At 40.6% G+C, this 23,782-nt stretch overlaps 1 long non-coding RNA gene across 1 annotated transcript in view; it reads right to left on the bottom strand.

The window, feature by feature from the left end:
* Positions 1 to 529: 529 nt before the first annotated feature.
* Positions 530 to 23,782, bottom strand: part of LOC113528751 (uncharacterized) — a 42,728-nt gene continuing 19,475 nt past the window's right edge. Inside the window, exons 3-4 of the long non-coding RNA XR_008302068.1 lie at positions 17,362 to 17,484; positions 530 to 1,020 (exon numbers count right to left, since the gene is read on the bottom strand). This is a non-coding gene — a long non-coding RNA (uncharacterized LOC113528751). The remainder of the gene's footprint in view (positions 1,021 to 17,361; positions 17,485 to 23,782) is intronic.

Below are 23,782 nucleotides of genomic sequence, written 5' to 3'. Positions count from 1 at the left end.
CCAAAAAAGATAAATACATTATAATGATTGTACAAGCAGAGTGTGATAAGAGCTTGAACACCTAAACACATAGGAACACACACACTAACACAAAAGGCTTTTCAGTGATCTGCTTGTCAAACAGTGCTGGGCTTTGAGTGACACCATGTCCATCTCTCATCTCTCTAGGGGGAAGAGTGTATATTGTTGCTGGAGTAGAGGGGCTACTGGCTGTTGATCCACTGCTGACCTTTTGTGTGTGTGTGTGTGTGTGTGTGTGTGTGTGTGTGTGTGTGTGTGTGTGTCTTGGACTGTACAAGCAGAATAGTGATATCGAAGTAGTGATGTAAGGGAATCCTGGCACATATGAAACCTTCACTTTTTGCCTTTCTCTCTCTCTCTCTCTCTCTCTCTCTCTCTCTCTCTGTGTGTGTGTGTGTGTGTGTGTGTGTAGTTTCCGGAAAGAGAGGTGCTCCCTTGGGAGCAGTAGTCCTGTTTGGGACGCATATTCCCACAGTTCTATTTCCCGAGGGATGCCCCATTCCACCCACCCACCCACACACACAAACACACACACAAACACACACACAAACACACACACAAACACACACACAAACACACACACAAACACACACACAAACACACACACACACAATAACACAAACATGAATGCACATATGCATATGGGTAAACATGCACACTTACATAAACACATAGAAGAGACCTCATGAGAGGCTCATGCTCACCTTTCCAAGTCCTCCACCCCAGGGTTACTCTCTCTCTCTCTCTCTCTCTCTCTCTCTCTCTCTCTCACACACACTCTCTCTGTATGTCCCTCTTTCTCTATTTCTGTCCCTTCATCCGGCCATCCGTGCTCCTCCCCCACCATGTTACCTGAGCCAAACACGCACAATTCTTCTTGATGTGCTGCTTCCCACGGTGAACAGTGTGTGTGGGTGCAGGGCTGCCCCATGACCAGACACTGAGGACTGATGGACAATAAGGGCACTCTGATGATGCTGGGGAACTGACCAGCTTCAGCTGTATGGATAAGAAAAAAAGGCTCTGTTAACCATAAAAATGTGGAATTAAAAAGAGAAGGCTCACTAACTACACCTACTGATAATAAACTCAGAAACTATTGCGGCTGAAATAAGAAGGTAAAAATGTACACTTAATAACCTGATGAACCCTGATGAGGTAATAACCTCATTAAAATGTTCCTGCAATTGTAATTCAACTTACATCTGTAGTCATATAAATTACAAGCAAAAAAGTGATAGAGTTACTCGTGTTACTATCAAACTATACCATAATATGTATACACTCTTAACTGCACACCACAAAGCACATTTTTGCTCTGTGGTGAGAAACTCCAGTTCATCCTCTTCACTGAATTCACTCTAGCAATCACACACCAGAACCCAAACTAAGCCACTTTTGTATTAACACCAATATGCTGACACACTAATTAGCCGCAGCACTTCCCCAGAGTTCCTAAATGAAGCTGAAGGCATTGAATTTGGTATTATATCCCCCTCCCTCCCAGGCTGCAGGTCAGCAGATAGGCCAGGCTAAAGATAAGCAGAACAATAGGTCAGGCAGGGGAGCAGGTATGGTGCAATCCACTATCTCTGACTCATCTCCCTTCTGCCTGGGGGTCTGCACAGAGGAGGTTGTTAAACCAACGTTAAATACTAAAACATCCTGCGTCAATGACTGATCTCTCTCTCTCTCTACTCCTGACCCAGTAGCTGAACATTTTTACACCCCTCACACCTCAGTGGGAGCAAAGGGTGGGTGTGGATTCTTCACCTACTCAGAGGGGTGTTTGATGTTAGTGTATGCATGTATGTGTGTGTGGGTATGTTTTCACAATCGCACTATGTGCATCAATTACTCAGGTCTCACAATCTCTTAAGATATTTTCAAATCCTTTGGCACTGAAACTAAGCCCTTGATTGAAAAAAATAAGATAATGGGTCTAATTTCAAACTGACGTCCAACACTTTTCCAGCAACACAGCAGTGGTGAGTATGTTCTGTCTCATAAGGTGACATTTCAAGTGTCAATATTACTGTCTAATTCTTAAATACACCTGTGCTGATCTATTGTCACTAAAATCCTACAGAGAAATTTCCAGCTAATTGGGATAAAGCTACAAAATTGTTTATATACTGTAGGTTTTAAAAATATATAGATTTATACATAAATTTATACTGTACATAAAATGTATTCATTCATTTATCTTCAGTAACAGCTTTATTCTGATCAGGGTCATGGTGGATCTAGAGAATATCCCCAGAACACTGGGTGTGAGGAGATAATACACCCTGGATGGGACACCAGCTCATCGCAATTTGGCGCAGCCAATCCACCTACTGGCAAGTTTTTTTGGAGACAGGAGGAAACCAGATAACCCCAGAGGAAACCCATAGGGACATGGAGAATAACCCACATAGCCAAGGCTCAGGATTGAAGGACTCTGGAACTGTGATATAGTGAAATCCACCTTAATTATTTTTCATATATAAATTTATGTTTTCATTTGTAATAGAAAGTAAGAAAAACTTTGTTTAAATGTTTCCTAATTTAAATCCTCAAAACTATGTATAAGTATGTTCCTAGAAAGCAATGATCTCACTTCTGACAAACATTTTCAGCCATTTCTGACAAATATACTTGTAAAATGTACACTTGATTGTACACAATCAAAATGTACACAAAAATCTGTGGTTTTCATTCTGATTTGACTCAATGTTTTCCTCAAAAGTTATTGTTTATTCACTGAAAGTATATTCTGGCCAACTCAGCTAAAAATCTGTGCACTTGTCAGATCAGGAAGTTCACAAAGTGTTGCAGAGGTGATCCAGGGTGGGACAACTAGTATAGGAAAGACTGTTATGGTGAATTTGTCCCTTGTTTGTTTGGAAGTAGAACCAGTACTTTAAAGTGAAACAGAAACCAGTTTTCTGTTTAGTCTAAACAGAATCTAAAAAAAAGTGTCTCCATGCACCTCACAGTAAGACAGCTAAGTTGATGAGAGGGCAAAGAAGTGCAATCAGGACATTCAGAACATTGCTCCTCTCTCTGATAGCTGGCAGTACACACTTACTTACACACACAGACACACACACACACACAGAGACACACCGACACACACAGCTCATGAGGATAGGAAGCCCTTACTGAGGCAGGTTAATATCAGGTACACTTGACAACAATGGTTGCCCTATGAAAAGACCCAGCTGTAATAAGTTCTTTGTTGGTTCCTTCCAGCTCCACCACATCCCATCATTACTCATCCTGCTAACCAATTTGCTGGTTGGCATGGCAACAACTGCGGGCCGAAGCCAAGAAGCAGGACTGGAATCTCAATAGCTGAAGGAGAGCATGAAAGAGAAGTAGAGAAGTTTCAAAATGTCCTCTGTGACCCTTCACTATCCCACAGTCCACAAATAGAATTGAGTGTGAATGCGAGGATTGCGATATGTCCCAATTATAAATCATATTAATAATAATTCTATAAATATGTTCTCTGCATCCTGTGTACTACTTTAACAATGTAAAACTGCTTATTCTGTTGTTTTGGTTAAAACAAGGTTTAGCTGTATACTTTAGAGGTAACATCACTCAGTCATTCGTTGATGGGTGTGTTTGTGTCCTTGAAGGGTGTGTATAGGCATGTGAGATTATATTAGGCTCTAATTTCCAATAATTGAAGCCTAATTATATCACTTTACAACATTCAGTTTTTGTAAAGGTCTAGTTAGCCATATCAGAGAAATATGGTCAGCCACTATTGCATGTGTGTATGTGTGTGTCAAGGTGGGGTGTGTGGAGGCATGCAGGATGCAGCTCAGCTCAGTGTGTGTAAGCAACCGGCTGGATTGGGCCTGAGTGCGCAGGTCAGTGTGAGGCGGTCAGCAGCTGCCTCCTGGCCGCAGTCCCACGCTTCCCAGGCTGGGGGAGGATTGACAGCTCGCTAATAAAATCAGAGCGGACCCATTGTTCCGGGGCCAGAGCCACCGCTGCTGTTTACTCTCTCCCATATGCATTATTCAACGGCCCAGGAGCTCCCAGGGAAAAGGGGGGGTCATTCAGGGAGCCTCTTGCCCTTGTTTTGTTTTGCTAATTTTCAATTAAAATAAACCACGGGTGCTGGAGCAGGAGAGAAAGAGAGCACTATGGAGAGATAGCTTTCCCCCTACTATTTACTGTGTGACGTCTAAGGGGATTAGGCCTGATCACATAAATGACAATAAAACGCTACTTATGGAGTATTATGCCAGTGACATAGCTGTTATTTCACATACGGGGTTAGAGAGGGGACAATCAGACATGATGCTGCTTCAGTATACTTAAGCTTTTACACTCTGCGTGATGGTTAAATACCTGTCACACACTAATGAGGCTGTGACATTAATCCAAGCAACAGTTTGCATTCTTATGGATAAGATATTAATACAGACGCACATCATAATTTAAGTATTAAGTGTGTTTTCATTATATCGCTCACAGAACCAGCCATTTAGTCCACTTAATCTGTTCATCATCCCATAATTATCTCAGACTAGTTAAGGGCAATCATCAGGAGGCATGATCAATTTTTAAAAAAAGATCAACAATATACATTCCATTAGATTCAGACCAAACTGGAAAAAAGTTCCAGCAGGCATTCAACAGGCACTGAGAATTAATGATGCTACAGACTATTAAATATCAGTAATCCAGCCAGGGCCGCGTTGATCAATAAGTGTACCGGTAGGTTCTTATTGTTCATTTTTTTCACACAGGAGGGGGCTCCACTGACCAGGCGGGGCTGTGCACAGATGCAGTGACAGTGGGGAGTGAGGGAAGTTAAAGATTCACCACACATCTGTTCCTCTGCCACCAGAGCGGACACTCAGGCTCCTACCCCTGCTGCTGCCTGTCCACAGGCCTGTCTCCCTCCATGTCTGTCTGTCTGTCTTCTTGTTGTCTATCCCATACAGTAACTGCCTGTGTGCTGTCCACCTGTCTCGCTCTCTGTGCCCCACAACACAGCTGACTCACTGCTTCTTGCTAGTTTGCCTAACTGATTAACTCTCTCTAATTCGAGCAGCAACATACAAAGTAACTAGTGTATTACTTATGTATAAACAGGTATAATAATTTCGTTTGACCCAAGCTGTAACTTTGGTTATGGAAAGAAAGCAGGCAATAAAACAATAATATGCTGATTTTCAAATACGTCTAAAACACAAATCAAAACATCAGTTATCATCTGCCAAATGTATATTAAGTGTCTCTAAAACCTGTGTAGTTACACATAAACCACTAGTGAAAGTGCTTTGATTTTGCATTATTTTCTAATTTAAAACTTTTTTTTATTACAAATTATATTATCCACAATAAAATGAGTAAAACTGAAATCTTACACCCTGGAAAGTAGAATTTACATGAATTTCAGAATTAGCATTTGGTATGTCCTCCTTTGCTTTAATGACAGCATGGACTCGAGCTGGCATGAACTCCACAAGTTTGTGTAAAACCTGTCAGATACAGATTGTGTTAGACCATCGCAGTTTCTTCTGAACATGTGCCTCAGTAGGAGAGAGAGACTCTAGGAAAATCTGACATTTTGTACAAAGGAGGTAACAAGGTCAATATCACAAATTTGCTTCAATTTAAATAGTGACCTAGAAATAGTGCAGAATCTTGGACAGTGAATATATAAGCTACTGAACATTTATTTTCTTTGTTTTAAAATTGTAAAAACTTTATATTTATTTCTATCTTTAAAAGAAAAAAAAAAGATTTCTATGCAGTTTCAGACTTTTGAACCCCACTGTATTTGCCTTCAGATTTACCCAATAATAGTTTTCTTACTGATGATCTATATAATGTTTAATTACCTATATTATGAGGATATATGCAGTATATACATATATATCATACAATAATTATCATATATATATATATATATATATATATATATATATATATATATATATATATATATATATATATATATATATATATATTGTACAATATACATATATATTGTACAATAATTATTTATTAGTTAAAGAACTTAAATAAGTGAACAGCTCTTGTGCTGTTACTATATAGACAAAAAAATCAACACTGAAGTTCATACATATGTCTATTTACACAAAATCTCCTACTGTGAATAGAAAATAACCTTATTTACATTATAGTTGCATGTATAGTGTACATTTTACTACACAGGTATAAGATCTTTTGTCCGGATTTTGCTGTGTAACCTGCACTTTGGTTATTAGATTAGATTGAGTTTGTGATTGGCAGGACAAACTGTTGCTTTCCATCTGTGTAGACAGATATCTGCTGAGATTTCTGTGCTAAGCTAAGTAAATAATTAAACCTGGGCACTACTATGAGTGGGACAAATTAGATATTAAATATTGGAAAGGATTTACAGACTGATCATTCCTTAAAGTTCTCATTGGAACTGTTAGTTCTATCTCTTTTCCACTTATTTTCTGAACCACAGAACTACAGTCAGCTGAGTTCAGAGCATTTTGGGGGAATTTAAGTCATATATACATTTTATAATTATAAAATCAGTCCACAGTCATTCACACTTGTCTAAATCATCCTGAAACACAGAGCTTCTACTGGACATCTTTGTGAGTAAACACAACAAAAGATTATCTCCATCAGGACTGCAACTTCTCCCTACTCATCCTTCTCATCTCCTCATATAAGGAGATGTTGAGAGAGAGAGAGAGAGAGAGAGAGAGGCTGAAAGAAACTGTAGAGTGATCTGTGAAGTAAGCGAGAGTGGAGTTAGAGGAGAGAAAGGCCCTTTGGCCGTGCTGAATGGGGCTCAGGGTGCAGGTGAGCACTTGAGGAAGGCCTCGCACCTGCCCCCATTGTTCCTGACTAATGGCTTTATGGCAAGGAGGATCCGTCTGCCTCGTAAAGCCAGCAGGCCACTAGCACTAAAGTCTCACTGCTGTCGAGGCATTGTGCGAGGGTACGAGAGCGTGTGTGCATACAGGCAATGGCCTGCTTAATGAAGCATCCAAGCACACGGACACTGTAGAAAGAGATGTAACCTCATCTATCCATACAGAGACAGATTTATATAAAATTAATTAATTAAATAAATAAAATAGAAAAGAGCACAAACCCGTCCCACACAAAATTCATAGAACGGACACAATTTTGTTGGACTTCACTTCTCACTCTAACCCTAACCATTCATATGTGCTTGCTTGGGGACGGTCTTACATTGAGCTGCACCCTGTCCTAATCCTAGCAATGTACAGCTCAGCAACAGATATAAATCATAATGAAAATAATAATAGACTCATTAACACACAGTTTACCCTTGTGAGCAAACACATATACAGACAGAGACAGAGACAGAGAGAGAGAGAGAGAGAGAGAGAGAGAGTAAAGAACATTCTTCTCACTACTGTCAGTGTCTGGTTTCACACTGTTAATGACTGTGTACTGTTTACAGTACTGCTTCCTCACTTCCCAGTGTCACATCACTACAGTTTCACTGAAGACAGTTTCATACACACAACTCCAAAACAATACTAGGTTACTCAATGTTCTAAAACAAAAATTGAAAAATAAAAAAACACTTAAACGTGATCTTAATCGATTGGGCTGATCAGCAGCTTTCCTAAAGCAGATGGCTGTCTCTGCAGGACTGTTAGTATCAGGCATGAAACCCTTTAGCTCATCAGGTCAATGACAGTAAACACCTACATTAACATTTAATTTATTCCATTTTTCTCATACATACAATATTACAGATAAGAACCAAATTATATGACAAAAAACGGAAGCTATGAGTAGCCTTTCTTGGCAAAGCCATCTTAGAAACCAATTACAGCACAAGTAATAGATCATTATTTCCCCGAATCAGCCCAGCTTACGGGGGTGGGGGTCAAAGATGGCCACCAAATGGAAAGGAGAGATTTTTTTTCTTAAATAGAGAGGGGCACAATAAAGACATAATCATCTCGCCCTCAACTTTTTTCCTCTCCAACTTTCCGTTTTTAATTTGCTGCCTGTGAAGTGCTACCTAATTTACTTTTTTGCCACGTCCCTCCGAGGTGCCATTGTTGTGGCCGCTGAGCCGCCGCGCTTCCTCTCTTAGCTCAGCTCGGCGTGAAATTGGTTTAATGAAGCCGAAAGGTATGAAGCACTGTAGATTCCAGCGACACTGCTTCATCCTCCCCCCCAGCTCCCCCTTAAGCTCACTCATATTACATCCTCATTTTATAAATCAGCAAATAAAAGATCGCTATCTCTCACATTACATCAGTGGATATTACGGCCCGGGGAATGAAAATGGCCCTCAACACTGTTTTTCCGGGCGCATGTGTGGGGAGTCAGGCTAATGGCTAATATGAGGGAACTTATGGATGTGTTTGCTGGGTCACTGGGTAAGACGCAGGAAAGTTATCCGTTGGCCTACAATACACACTGACCCTGAGAAATGGGCTCTCGGGTTACTCTTCCTCCTGGGTGGGGTTCTTATGGGATATCAAGGGATGTCCTGAGAGATTATTGTGTGTTAGTGAGGTGAGAGGGAGAGAAAACCTGTAAGTGAGAAGGAGACAGAGAACTGTGTGTGGAGGTCTGCTACATTATATGATGCCTCCACTGGTATATCATTTACGGCTCTTCGTCCTGTTTTTGGACAATTGCATGAAAACACATACCGTAACGGAATATTTAGATCCCCGCTGGTGGCTGAGAGTCTGAACCCTGATTCAGATTTTCCAAGCAACCAGGGGTGGGGGCGGGGGGTGGGTGCTGGGGGGTGTGTTCAAAAGTAGGCTAGCTAACTGTCGGGAGAGAAATCTCACTGCTTTTGCTCTGTGTGTGTGTTTGTGTGTGTGTGTTGGGGATTACAATGAGGAGCCTGTGTGAGATAAGAGGATGTTAGACAAGTAACAGGGGACGAGTAACTGCCTCTGTGGGTGCACTGGAGTGACATGAACATTACAGTCAATTACTGTCAAAAATGTATGTGCCTGTCAGGCTTTCAAAGTAATATACGTTTCAGCTGTAGCTTGAAGCACAAAACACTTTTGGCAGACCAAACATACTTCACTAGCAGTTTTTCCCTGCAAAAGAGAGATGCTGAGGCAAAAAAACACTAACATCTAAATTGTGAGTGATCATCCTATCATCAGCTGTGAGCTTGCTATGTAACAGCTGGTCATCTTTTAAAAGCTGAAAATGGCTATGCTTGGACTCATTGGTTGTGCATACAAATGGGGGCAGTTAGTTGCAGGATGTCTCACACACACACAGATACAGACGAAAGTGACACTCATGGCAATGTTAAACTAGCATGTTTAGCCTCCAACTGATCTGCAGTGGAGACCAGCCGGTGCGATTAGGAGCGCAGCACTGTGGGAGTGCTATCTCTTACACGTAATTACTCAATTATCAGGAAACACTGGCACAGGTCTGACAAAGCAAGCGAAAGCTGAGAGACGAAAAACTGAAAAGAGGGGGGGAAAAAAAAAAAAATCGCCTACAATTTCATACGAGGGCCCGCTTTCCCAAACAAAGCCTAGGTACGTCTGACGAGGGAAAATCTGTCCCTGTTATGTTCATATTTACCTCATGTCCAAAGTGTGCCTTATGCTTTTGACTGCTGGCTTATAAAATAAAGAGACTCACAACAAATTGCTTGCCCTGATAAAAGTATTCTAGACTACACAAAATAATATAACAATCATGTATTATAGCTTCTAGAAAAATTGTTATTAAATAAAACTCTTCAATTCTGGTGTTCTTATACAGAATCCGTGCCTGATCATGTGGAATGATACAGCAGACTTGCTCAGTGTCTTTAGAGCTGCAGTATCAGATCATTCCACTGGTAGGAGCTACTGAACAGTGTTGAGAAAGTTAGTTATTTAATGCCTTTAAAATGAGTCGCCACACTACAATGTGCACTTAAGACACAATAATATGCAGAATTCTGTTCAATAACACAACAAAGGAAAAAATCTGTTTATAAATCACAGATCTGAACTGAACAGGATCACATTGTCTGTCAGGCTGGAGTGTGTTTGTGGTCCGAGGTTGTGAGACAGGTCAAACACAAAGGTCATGCCGAGAAGCCAGATCTGATGGCCTGTGTTAAGAACCAACAGGAAAAGCAAACTTTGACCAACTTTAACACCCAAGACAAACAGGGTAATATCAAATAAACAGTGGCGAGACTACACAAGTGTGGCTCCTCTCGCCTTCTCCTTTGTCCTATTTGAAAAGCCTCAAGTTGGATAGTAATCACGGGGATGGTGGCGGGAGGGGAATGTTAGAACACATCGCTGAAACTGTGTTGCGCTCATCTGATCGAAGATTATATGGCACATTCGCACTATGAAATTCATATGTACCATCTATCTCCAGACCATCAACGCCTTTTTCATTTTACTAATAAGGACATTCTGCTTCTTATATATTTATACATCCTTATTGTGTCATATAAAGTGTGATAGTATTATTATTATTATCATCATTATTATTATTAGTGATGGAGGTGGTATTTATGTATTTATGATGATGATGATGATTAATAATAATAATAATAATAATTATTATTATTATTATTATTATTATTATTATTATTATCTTTGAAATTCAACTGATAAACTGAAGTGAAGAAGCACTGATTCAAAGAGCTATATTTCTCTCTCTCTCTCTCTCTCACACTCTCTCTCACTGTCTCTTCTTTTCTGTGCATAATCCCAAATTGAATGCTGCTTAACACACTATTGTGCTGACATACTTATCCCCTGCTCCTGAACCTGGCATATACACACACCTGGCAGTGAACACACACCTGGCCTGTTGCAGCCTCCCACCAAGAAGCCCTGTAGTGTTTCACGTTCAGATCCCGTGAGCCTGAACTAACGCATATACACACACACACCACAGGCAGTGCAAATCCCCCTGAGACAGCCTGCCGTGAGCTAATGAGGAATTAGAGAGGACTAGGACAGCTTTACTGGGCTTACCTTATGGGAGTGACTCACAGGAAGACCCAAAGGCCAAAAACATGCAAACACGCATGTACACATTCATATACACAGAAACACACACACACACACACACACTTTTATATGATAACTAAAGGTCTACAAGTTATATCTCAACACACATGATGCAGTACAGCATACACCATCAGGCCAATTAGGAGACCTAAAGTTTACTTTACACACTTTGTTTTGCTCTCACCCTCTTAATTTCTTTCACACACTCTCTCTGTCTGTCTGTCTGTCTCTTTCTCTCACTTTTTTCCACTCTATCTGTGGGAGAACACCCTCAACAGGTATTTAACACACAGTTACCACGCCAGCTTTCTGCACGCACTACTCATTACATTCTGTGTCATTAAGTATGGGGGCGGAAGAGAAAAAAAAGATAGAAATGGGGTGTCTAGCATGAAGATTTATAGCCGACGTAACTGCCGTAATATTTTCCTCAGTGTGCTAGCCAGGGTGTTGGAGAGAGAGGTGTGTATGTTCAGTATTTGTGTGTGTGTGTGTGTGTGAAACTCACTGAAGTGTTGTGGAGATGCATACGCTAGCCACGTGACAAAACAATGCAAACGCTTGTGAGTTACAGTTATGTAGTAGAACTGTATTTGTGTACATTATATCTCATGTTGCTGGCCAGATAGAATTTCCAAGAATGCAGCTTTCACTCAGAAGGGGGAGAAAAATAATACTATTTGTAATATTATAATAATGTTTGTATAACTGGGGGCATAACTTTATCATCATAACCATGCAAAGGGGAGATGCATGAATGAGTTCATAAACTCCACGTATGTGTGTATGTGTGTGTGCGTGTGATCTTAAGCCATGTCTGCAGGCTGAGGTGGAGGAGTCCGCATGGTAGCAGGTCTGGCACGTCTGTCAGGCCTCAACCTGTAGAGACGTGGAAACAACCTACACCCAGGAAGAGAGACAGTGTGTGAGAGAGAGAGAGAGAGAGAGAGAGAGGGGAAGACTAAGAGAGGAATATTAGTTAAATTCCTAGATAGTAATAAATAAGGGGCCCACAGCAAAACTTGAAAAGGTTAGATATTATAGTGCAATGCCACTGAAGACAGACCCAACATCAAAGTTCCGGTCTTTTGTTTGCACTGAAACGCCCATGCCGCATCCTTAACTGGTCTTCTTTAGTGCTGAAAAAGATACACTGCCTCCAAACCACACCAAGCATACCATCTGCATTCTGTTTTTCCCTATTCAAATTCACAGCAAACAAAGAGAATAATCCACCTACGTTCCTAGGCCTTTCTCTCACTATAGATAGTCCGGTGAATTTCTCCTCCTATTTCCTGCGATGAGGCAGGGCTCAGAGAGACTGCGGATTAGAAGAGAAAACAGGCGAGAGAAAGAACGGGAGAGCAGGTGAAAAGCTAGAAAATGTTGTTGTGGCAGCCCCAGGTTTGCTCAGCTGGGTGGCATTCAGGCCCCACCCAGACACCAGAGCCTCGCAAACCTCTTCATGTTTGTTTCCCTTTCTGTCTCTCTGTCTCGCTCTTGCTTTCTCTCTCTCTATCTCTCTCACTATCTCTTTCACACACACACACACACACACACACACACACCAAACTGAGGTTATATCATACAGGAGTGGGACTTGAAAGTCAGGTTTGTCCACTGTGGGTAAGGCGTACTGTTATGGGTGGTGGGATCTGACCTAGTCTCGAAAAAGAGACACACCAAAAGCACAGTAGAGAAGAGTGACACTCACTGCCTTTGAGGAGGAGAAGTAACAAGGAAACATGCAGGAAAGGAAAGAGAGTAAAGAAAGGTAACCAAACAGTCTAAGCCTGAGGCTCGCCTTCAGGGGGGTTAGGGCGACAGAACGAATGGAAGTTTTGAGAAGGAGAATTAGTGTGATATGGACTTGGAGAGGAAGTGAAGGAGCAAGGAAAGGAGGGAGGGAGGATGAAGAAAAGGTGTGGAGAGGCAGGAGGCTACAGGTTGTACTTCAGGGGCCAAAAGTTCAGCAGGGAGGAAGCGCAGGTAAACAGGCAACCTGAGACAGCAAATGCCTGCTCTTCACGTGGCCCAACCTTTGTCTCCGCAGCCTCGAGCTGGCCTCAGGTTTCTGCCCCCTCTAACACACACACACACACACACACACACACACAGTCATGCACGCACAACCCAAATTTCATTATCCCCACAGTTGAGACAAATACTCATGCACAGATGCACACAGACATTTTAAGAACACTCAACTGTGTTGTACATGAACACATCAAAACATACAAAAGATATGCCATCAAACAAAGACAGCAATTATTATACAAACATATGCAAATGCTTTATTCTTTTCTTCCTTTCAAGGTTTGTGGCTCTGTAATGTTCACTTGGGCACCTCAGGCACTAAATCATGCCTCAACATAATTATAACAATCAGTTTTGACAAGTGCAGTGTAAGTCCAGACACAGAGCTGAATTAGGGCAAACGGGCTTGGGGATCACAGAAGGAATGCATCTGGTTAGCTGTGTGAACATATATGAGCTGAATTATTGAACTTATTGAACTGAACTTGCTCAATCCCAGAATTAGTGATTTCACTTAATACACTTCCTTCTAGTTTCTAAAAGGTACAAATATTATTATTTTTAACATCTCTGGAATTATTCACATACATATTAACATATTTTCTTCCTCTTTCTCTATCTTTTTCTCTCTCACACACACACAAACACACACATGTCTAGCGATTCACAAACCAGTGCTAAGCTCTCAAAGCAACCCTGCATGAACAACGATGATGTCATAGCGGGACACAGACAATGCCTGTCTCCGAGCATAACACTAACTCATCCATGAACTGAGAGAGATGAAAAGAGAGGAACATGCCTTCAACAACTTGTATACACTATACTTGTCATTCTTATTTATTTGCCTATCCTGTACTTCCTCATACTCTAGAAATACAAATACAACTGGGGAAATAGGGGCACAAATTCATCAGGCCGGAATAAGACTGGAGTGTGGAGGAGAAGGCAAAGTTTAATTGCAACATGCCAGAAATTTTAAATAATAAGGCAGTTAGTTCACAAAAATGTTATTTAATGTCAAAGGTCAACAGACCAGAATGCATCTTTCAGTTTATTTAATCATATTTTATTGAATACCAGCTACTATGATTAGAAACAACCAATCAGAATCATGCATTTTTTCTGGTTCTGTTTGAAAGCCAGTTAGCTACATACTGAGCTTAAGGTGACAGGTGATGAAATACTAGAGGTCGCAAGAGAAGAAAAAGAACTGCAGACCTAATTTTATAAGATAATAGGTCATTTTGCCTCTATTACTAAGCTCTAGCATTTAAATAATTTTCAGTGGAACTGTCATAAATTGTCATAAAGGTATTCTTTGGCAACAGCATTAATAACTGATTAACTGACAGTAGATTGTGCCTTAAGTGATATAAATAAATCATTGCGTCATCATTAATTCTACTACTATCTGACATCCAATCAAAGATCACAGATCACATGGTCGTTTAACTTATAGTATAGTTCCTCATTCCCCTAAATTATTTCCTGGCTACACCACTGTATCATGGGAAAATATATCTGACTTTAATCATATGTAACCACACAGTTAGCCACAATTAAGGAGTGGATCTGATGCTGAGGTTTGGCTGGTTTATGATTGTTAATTTCACACCATCAACACACAGGCATATTTCCTCTGCCTGCTGCTCATCTGAAATGAAAAGACTTCAGTGAGCTGGATATGTCAGCAATGAGTCAAACCCAGCGCACCGACCAAGGCCACACAGATACTGCCTTCTGCATGTGACTGCTCCCAGCACCACAATCTGTGTGCCATAGAGAAAACAATGCCGGGTAATGGCTCCATAAACAGGAGTCCAGTTAGGCCAATCAGCAGAGGAATCATCTGGAGAGCAGGGGGCTTCAGACACACTGATTGCGAGGTGATTTACCTCACGGGATAATGACTCAGCAGGCCACGGTCTGACATGAGAGCACAGAGCTTCTGAGGGGCAAAAAGAAAAAGGAAACATCCAAGAGTATTAACAGCTTACACACTGGTGCAGATCATTCACCTAGTCATAGCTGCCTCTCTCTAGGTTTTCAATATCTGCTCTCAAGCAGTGGAGGAGTAGCCCCAGGTGAATACGGCAGATTTATTTATATTCCCCATTTTGTTTCCCATCACAAAAGGTGAGGGAAAGTGACCTAGCAGGCTGCTTCCTATGGCATAGAGAACAAACAGTGGGCAGGCACACTTGCTGCCTGCTGCAGCCCAAAGAATAGATGGGAAAGGTAAGTTTTTTCAAATGGTAAATATGTGACAGTCAATGTGTATGTGCATGTGTGTGTGTGGGAGGGGGTCTACATCGATGCTTTGAATGGAGTAGCTCTTTGATGTCTTGAGTTCAACTTGGGTCTCTGAGGGCAAAGGAAGGGCAGAATGAGGAGGAAGGAACTCCATCCCAGTCATCTGATGGCTTTGTGGGATGGTAATGCATCAGTATAATAATAATAATAAAAAAAAAAGGTCTCAATGACTGCAGGCTATTCAGACATAAACCTCAGCACCACATCAGTGGCGGTTTGCTGGTACAGTGGAAAGTGGCAAATGAAACTTTTCAGTGGCAAATTAAACTTTTCTATCAAAGAAATTTCTCAGGAGTGTGAATCCTGTATTTTTGGTTTGAAAAATAAAATGTTCAATGTGTGAAATTTCTTATCGCACGCTAAACATGGCCGTTAATTCCTGTTATTGATTTATAGAAAGTGTTTCAAGGCAAAATGAACACTGTATTTTCACATTTTGCTCCTACTGTGAGAGGTATGGCACCCATATCCCCAGAGAAAGGCCTCAGGAGGAGGAAAGCACTCAGAGTGGGTTGTTGAGAGTGGGAAAGGGGGTTATGGGTGGGGTATTGGTGGGATGATTGGGTCTATTTAACCCCCAGGAACAGAGTGCCCCCCTTCATCCCTATGCAGTGCCACCCCTCACCCCCCCAATCCCATCCCATCCCACTCCTCCCCTCCCCCAAGCTTTGTGAGCCCTACACTGAGCTCCACCCTCTTCTGTCACCCGGCCATTCCGCTTTGCTTAGCACACACAATGGGTGCTCCGCGCTCGGCCTCCTGACGCTGCATTCTGACTGCGCACCAGGGAGCAAGCTGGGGAAGAGGGCCTACTGACCTACAGGGGGTCAGCAGAGGCATACATCATATGACTAAATGCCATCCTGGGAGCACTCTGGCACTGGCACCAGACCAAAACCCTGCACACACATATGGACCACACAAAGCAAGTGCCATCTGTGTAAGAACATGGCACTTGGCAACTCTGAGACTTTCTAGTGCGTCTTTCAGCAAAATCTTGACAAAACAAGAAGAGAAATTTTAAACCTACCTCTTTGCGTAAAATTTCCAACAGACTAAAATATTGATAAAGAGGATGAGGGAGATTATAAACTGCAGGAATGAGTTACTTTGAGAGAAATACTTTACTGGATCTCTTTGATGGAACATATGCATACAAAGTACACAGACATTTTAATATTTACCCTCATTCTTTTAAGGTCAAGTTAATAAACATTTGCTGGAAAAAAAAAAAAAAAAAATTTCCCAAGAACACTTGTCTCTGTAATCGTCTCTCAACTAAATTTTAAATGCAAATCTTTAAATATCCCAAATCTTTCTGTACTGTACACAAGGCACATGATGTGGTGCCTACAGGCAATTCCTCACTATCCTATCCCAAACATCTGTGCCAGAGGTGCAAACAGATGCCACACACATGCTATGTCATGCTAAGTTAATCCCACGAGTGTTTGTACATGTACAAGAGAGACAGTGTGTGTGGTGTGTATGTGAGAGATTAGAGGAAAGTTTGGAGTTAGACTTTCAAAGTGCTTGCTTGTTCGCCTATATTTCACACCACAGTGACATCTTTAAGACCAGACAGGCCTGACTGCTTCTCCCTCTCTTTGACATTCGGAGGGAAACCAAGGGAGCTGGGAAGGGACAGGAGGGGGGCTGAATTATATGCAAATGACCCCCCAAAGGGCATCCGAATTTTATGGGGTTAGAATTTAGTTCATCTAACCTGAATAATCAAATGTGGGAACGAAAAAAGAAAAAAGTCCCCTCCCTGCTTACTCCACTACATCTCAAATGCTGTAATCCCCTCCCCAAATCAACAATATCATCTCTGCTCCCATTAACTTACCCCTAGCCAGAGAGAGCAACAGGATGAATAGAGGATCAGGGGAAATTGCTAACAGAGCAAGAAGAGGAGGATGAGGATGAAGCGTCCTGAGGAAGGCAGAGAAAGACTTCATACCTGATCAGGCAGAGCGATCGGCTCCTGATTACGACACCGTTTTCCCAGCAGGCCCACTGCCTCATCCAGAGCTGCTGAATATGGAACAGACAGCCGACCAATCCTGGCGTCACTTTCTCTCACCTAATGACAGAATTAAGGCTATTTAGAGCCATTTTCTCATAGTTTATGGGCTTTTCAGAACCCGCTTTGCCATGAGAAAACTACGTTCTGTATTATAGCGTGGGAGGTCTGGCATGCGATGGTGCAAAAAAGCATTGTGTGACAGAACATAGCATTACACTGAGTTAGTGAGATGGCTGCATTCTGACAGGCACTGAAAGCATTCCAGACTCAAAATAGTGCCCCATACAGTGATAATTTGCAAAGGATTCATATCTTTAACTGACTCATGTCATTTTAGGCAAAGGAAGATTATCAATTTTGTCTGCGTTTTAAGTATTTGAAAATAACTTCAAATCATATGAAAGCAGTAGGCATGATAAATACAGAAAACTACCACCTTTGTAAAGCTCATAGTTTGCAATAATTCTTTACCGTTTGGGTTTTGATTCACTGTGAATGGATTAGAGGGGCCAATACAAAAGTTTATAACTATTAGGAAGACTTTAAGGTAAGGTGGAAAAATTCCCCAAGCATGGTCCAACTTTATTACAGATATACAGTACAGGGAACATTATTATATCAGTCTGTATTTCCCTAAATTTCTTCATTTAGTCAATGAAAGATCAGTCTTAACTGTGTTTAGGACGATAATTCTCTTTAATAATGAGATATGATGGCAAACTGGTTTTGAGTATTTTGTTATGGTCTATGGCTCCCTAACACTGTTTCTTCTTACTCAAACATCTGCACATGTAAACAATATATAATATATATAATATATATAAAAGGAGGAGGTGAGAGGAAAGAGGGAACTAAATTTCACTCTCACTTGTCAATGATTGCACAGGAGAAAGTGAACATAGAGAGAGAGTGTATCTAGCTGGACATCCACACCAAGACCCACACACACACACACACACACACACACACACACACACACACAGAACCGGGGGTGTTGGTGTAGGTGGGCTAAGCTGCTGGAGTTCATTCTCTAGAACCAGTGGAGGAATAATAACGATGAAAGGCTAAGACACCACCACACTGAGCCACAGATGCAGCTGTGCTCAGTGAAGACTATGCTAAAGATTAAAAAAAAAAAAAAAAAAAAAAAAAAAAAAAAAAAAAACAGATATCCACACGTACACAGAATCACTCACACACACATTAGGCCTCCCAAGGCTTCCCAAAAATCACCAAATTAATGTAAAGATCGGCTAGTCACTAGGCGACATACAACTCCCTTAGCTGCCTTAAATCTCAAACTTTGACCTTTGTGTCAGTCAGTGAAGTTGCTGTCACTGTGTTTCCCTCCATAAGCAGGAAAATGCACCCAACGAAAGGCCTTTTTTACATCTCAACGGGCTTAAGCTGAAGTACTAATGACTACCTGTCAAGAGACGGCTAAGAAGACAAACAGAATGAAGGCTGCAGCTCATGTGGGAGTCTATGAGAAATGGCAGGATAAATATTTTGATTAGCTGACGGATAGGTTTGTTTTGGAATTTGGAAACTGAAACATTGGTAATTAGAAACTGTCATTTTATTTTGATCTGCAAATTGTTAGATCATCTCCAAAAGAGTGTCAGAAATTCATCTTTAACGCAGGATGCTAAATTAAGCAGCAGAACAATGTGTTTCATAATTAGGGCTAACAAAGCCTAAACGTCATCACAACAATCACGTGACACGTAAACACAAGGTATGGTGACCTGAATGGGGACAGAAAAATGCCTGCCAGACTTGGGTGAGAACCTCTTAAACTTTACCCACCACTTAGAGGTTGCATGATAAGAGGTGGTTTTGGAAGAAATTTCCACGTCAACCAGCCTTCACACGCACACCTGTTCTGTTAACACACCTATAGGGACAGGAATAACAAGATGCTCAAGAAGAAATGTCTCAGGCAAGATGGCACCATTAGTCTACGTGGGAATATCGCCCTTCTAACTGAATGATTTATGTAACACCTTATAGTACGTGTAGCATTTAAAATATATATCCTGAATTTATATATTTCTGTAAAGCTGCTTTGTGACAATGTCCATGGTTAAAAGCGCTGTACAAATAAAATTCAATAAAATTGATAAATTACAAATAAAATTCAATAAAATTGAATTGAATGTAGAATCCATAATAAAAACAAGCCACGAGTGAGTACAGCCACTACTAAGTCAAGTTAAGAGAGAAGACATAAATAGGAAAAGGAAAAAAAAATGCATTGAACTCATAAAGCTCGTTCGCATTTACAAGACAACTTAAGAGAAATGCTTTTTTATGACTCATTCAGGCCCTAAATCACTTCTTTCCCACTTTTTTCTTCCATTGCCTCGGCTATTAAATCACCATCTTGACCCGCTGACCCAGGGCCCAGGCTGTAAAAAAGCCCCCTGCAGGTCACAGGGCTGATTGGAGCATTTGAATATGAAATGGCCTCGGCAGGGCATGGAAACAGCCTGGCAAGGCGAGAGCCATGCTGACCCCCAAGCGAGGGGCCCACCGATCAGCAGCTCCGAGGACAGGGGGCTCTCTCTCGCTCTCTCTCTCTCTCCCCTTCCCTTCTCTCTCTCTCTCTCTCCCTCACTCAGTGTGGATTTACTTGGCCTTGAGGAGGGGAGGAAGAATGAGAGGGGATGAAGGGAAAGAGTGAGGGAAAGGAGAAAGAGAAGGGGAGAATTTGAATAAGAGAAGAGGCGATTCCTGTTAGCATAACAAAGGAGGCCGCCATCGTCCCTGATTGGTGTCACAGTGCGGCTCTATAGCTGACCAGGCCCCCTGGGTGGGTTGATGTGTGGAGCTCAGGCATGTTTATGCATCCAAGGTGTGATATTTGCCAGGGGTGGAGGGACAGGGAGGGTGCACAAAGTTCTCTCAAGTTTGGGGGCGAATTTTTGGGGTGAAACGCGCATATTTCTAAAGAACAAAGATTACAAAGATTTGTAAATGCAGCCTCTTGCGCTCAGAATCCAACACAGAAGTAATTTTCCTTTTAACCATGGCATAATGTTTAGAAATGAACAACTGTCACTGGTACTAAACGAAAATAATATCCTTAACAACCCGTTCCTCAGCACGATCTAGTGTACTAATTTCATCAATAGAGATCAATTTTCCCTACTTGCACTAGTCACTTCATGACTTTTTTGTTTTCTGGACTGTCCATGTTTAGCACTCAGTCACAGCTTATGTTGTTACTCATTCCTAACTATTCATCATTATACCACTAAAGGTAATCTTATCTACACAATCTAATCTGCATAGTCAATGTGCATAGCTCTACATCACAACATAATTTACAATGCCTTATAAACTTTACACTAATATCATTAGGCACATTGAAATTAATATTATATTTATTGTGTAGTTGTATTGTTAGGCATATTATTGTCTAATTGTATTAGGTGTAGTCTAATATACAATGCTTTCAATTTCACCATTTTTGTACTTGTCTTGTTTACTGTATTTAGATAAGAAAAAATGTTAGAATAACAAGAAACAATAACAAGAACTGATAGACAGCAGAATGGACATTTCTAGCTGTCACTTCCTTTTCCCATCATGTAATGAAGCTATGTGACAAACAAGAATCCAGTACTATGGGCCTTACAAGTGACACTGGAAAAAAAAAAAAAAACTTTTAAATGGCACTTTAGTGAGCTTTAAAATGCTCCCAATACCATTTTGACAAGCAGAGCCTCAAGGTAAAACCTGCATATGACACTTGATGAGACGAAAGGCAGACAAGGAGGAGAGAAGAGGACCTCAAAGCACTCGAGTCTTGTCTGGCCTCACTCTTTATTATGTTGTATCATTCCACCTCCACCAAAAGTTTCTCAGCACCTTTAATTTTCCCCTGGAGAGCTGCCGTAGAACTAGTAACAGGGTTGTGTGCAGTAAAAGACAGTGTAATTTAAATGCAAGAAAATCTGAACATGGTCATGATTTGGTCTTGTGTCAAAGAAATATTGGATGAAATAAATACTAAACAGCATTAAACAGGTCCCGAGGATACACGAAATACCAAGAAAATGTAAATAAATTCTTGTTTTCTTTACAAAAAATTACAATTTTAATGCACCTTAAATTGGTGAGGTAGTAGAAATCATGTCATCTGAAATTTGCTCGATTTCAATTATCAATTATTATTAATTATTAAAAATTAATTACTTAAGAGCTGATTTTCATCTTCAGATTATTTCACAGGAAGCCTGTTTTATTGATATTGTGCAGCTTTACATATAGTACTTAGGTTAGAGTTGTTGTTGTTGTTTTGTTTTTTTTTAACTTATTTAGGAGCAGCCTTTACCAGTCAAAAGTGTTTAATGCTCTAATTACACATCAAGAAACGGACCCTGATAGACCACAGAACTTCGCACCACAGCTCATTACTGATCCACAACAAAACACAAAAGTTGAATTCAAACATACTTATTTTCTTATTTACATATTTTAATAGAAAAATATGAGATTCAGATCAGGCTATTCACCCTCGTCATTCTCATATATTATCAGATCAATATCTGAAGATGTGGAAAAATTGAATTATGAAATGAGCATCTATGGACTCATCTGATTACCTCTAATCCTCCAACAGACACATTATGAACACATGCTAATCCCCAGAGACATTAATGAATTTACTACACAAGTAGTCAATAAATAAAAGTTCATTGTTCCTATAAGGAAAACCTCATTACCTATGAACATTTCGTACAAATGTTTCAATTAGACATACAAATGTTCTTTAAAAAGATTATGTAAATAATGCATGTAGGAAGTGACATTTTTTCAGGAATAAAGCCTTTGGTCTAGATTTTGAAGAAAACAAGGGTGGCTGGTAGTCTCTAGAACAACTCCCTTTGAATGAATCTAATGTACCTCTACATTCTCCTGACAATACACATATGATAAGAATCTATCACATGAAGTAAGACATGAAATGTTCTTTGTTCATCTGTCAATCTCTGTTTCATCTCAATGTCCCTGGCCAACACTAATCAATATTTGTGGCCTAGATGGGAGCCATAATCACACACCGTCACGCCGTACCCTGCAGCTCCTTAACCTTTGTTCTTGTCTGCATTGTTCCTTTACAGTAACAAATTTGTTCCACTGTCACTGGGCATATGTGTCTCACTTCAGCTAGCAAAAATAAAGTCATTTTCTCCACTGTTTTGAGTTTGTGCGCCGTGATGAGTGAAACACAAAAGGACATATAGACAGTAGTTAATGTATGGCTGGACATATTGTATGATTTTCTTTTTGTACGCCAGCTACAGCTACAATTACAACTTTTGTGTTTCTCTTTCACCTTTCATCAAATTCTCCTTCTCACCGCACAGTAAATGACAAGGGCAGGGTATCTCTATAAACAAAAAGAATAACAGAATTCCTAAAACCACTTAACTTTCATCACGTCTTCATTCACTAATCCACGAAATTAACGACTTTATGCCTAGTAGGATATTTTGAGGTTTGCTTTACTTACACAAAGAGCTCTAAAGCAAACATATAGCATTAAATAAACAATTACAGATACCTTAATGGGACAAAAAAAAAATACAGTCTATGACTGGGATGTCATTAAATGTGTTTGTACAAAGTGAAGGCTTGAGTACTGCAATTAGAAACTCATTTTCCCCCTTTACATAACCATGTACTCTGATCAAACTTTCTCTCTATGATCAAAATAGCACCAAGCCCTTGCAGATGACACCACAAAAGAAAAATCAGAGACACTGATCTATCTTTAAACAAATGATTACTGATAAATCAGAGACTAATAATCATGATCAACCCACGCTTAGATCATAGTGCATGTTACACAGTCACGTGGCATTAAATGTAGACTCAGTAGAATATAATGTCTCTCTTTTGAGTCATTTCTACTCTGGTCTAACATCAGTAAATACACCAATCCATTATACTCTTATGTTCCATTTATTTGAATTGTATGCTTCTGTTTTTTTAGCACCTGCCCTGGTTCTCTTCCTTGATAAAGTTTTCAGATTAGATCTGGGTTTATTCGTTCATTTTCTACGGAATGAAATTCAACTACTGCTAATATTAGCACAGGTTTTTGCACCTGTGCTCCTTCGCTGAACTTGACAAGGAGTAGCAGCTAACCTTTATTCCACCCACACTGCATTCTTTGCGGTTGCTATACTATGGAGCTCCAACCGCAGATATTGTTAACAGCAGACATCAGAGAAACGGGACAAGCAAGCTGGCACACATCCGCCCATGTCAAGGCTGAGATTAAACGCAACTGCCAAGAGACGTTATGAACTGAAATATCTCTGGAGAAAAAATTGAAAGT

This window comes from Pangasianodon hypophthalmus, chromosome 7 (genome assembly GCF_027358585.1).
Source record: "Pangasianodon hypophthalmus isolate fPanHyp1 chromosome 7, fPanHyp1.pri, whole genome shotgun sequence".
NCBI classification, from domain to species: Eukaryota; Metazoa; Chordata; class Actinopteri; order Siluriformes; family Pangasiidae; genus Pangasianodon; species Pangasianodon hypophthalmus.
Note: the sequence above shows the minus strand (reverse complement) of the source record. Positions and strands in the feature narration are given on the sequence as shown.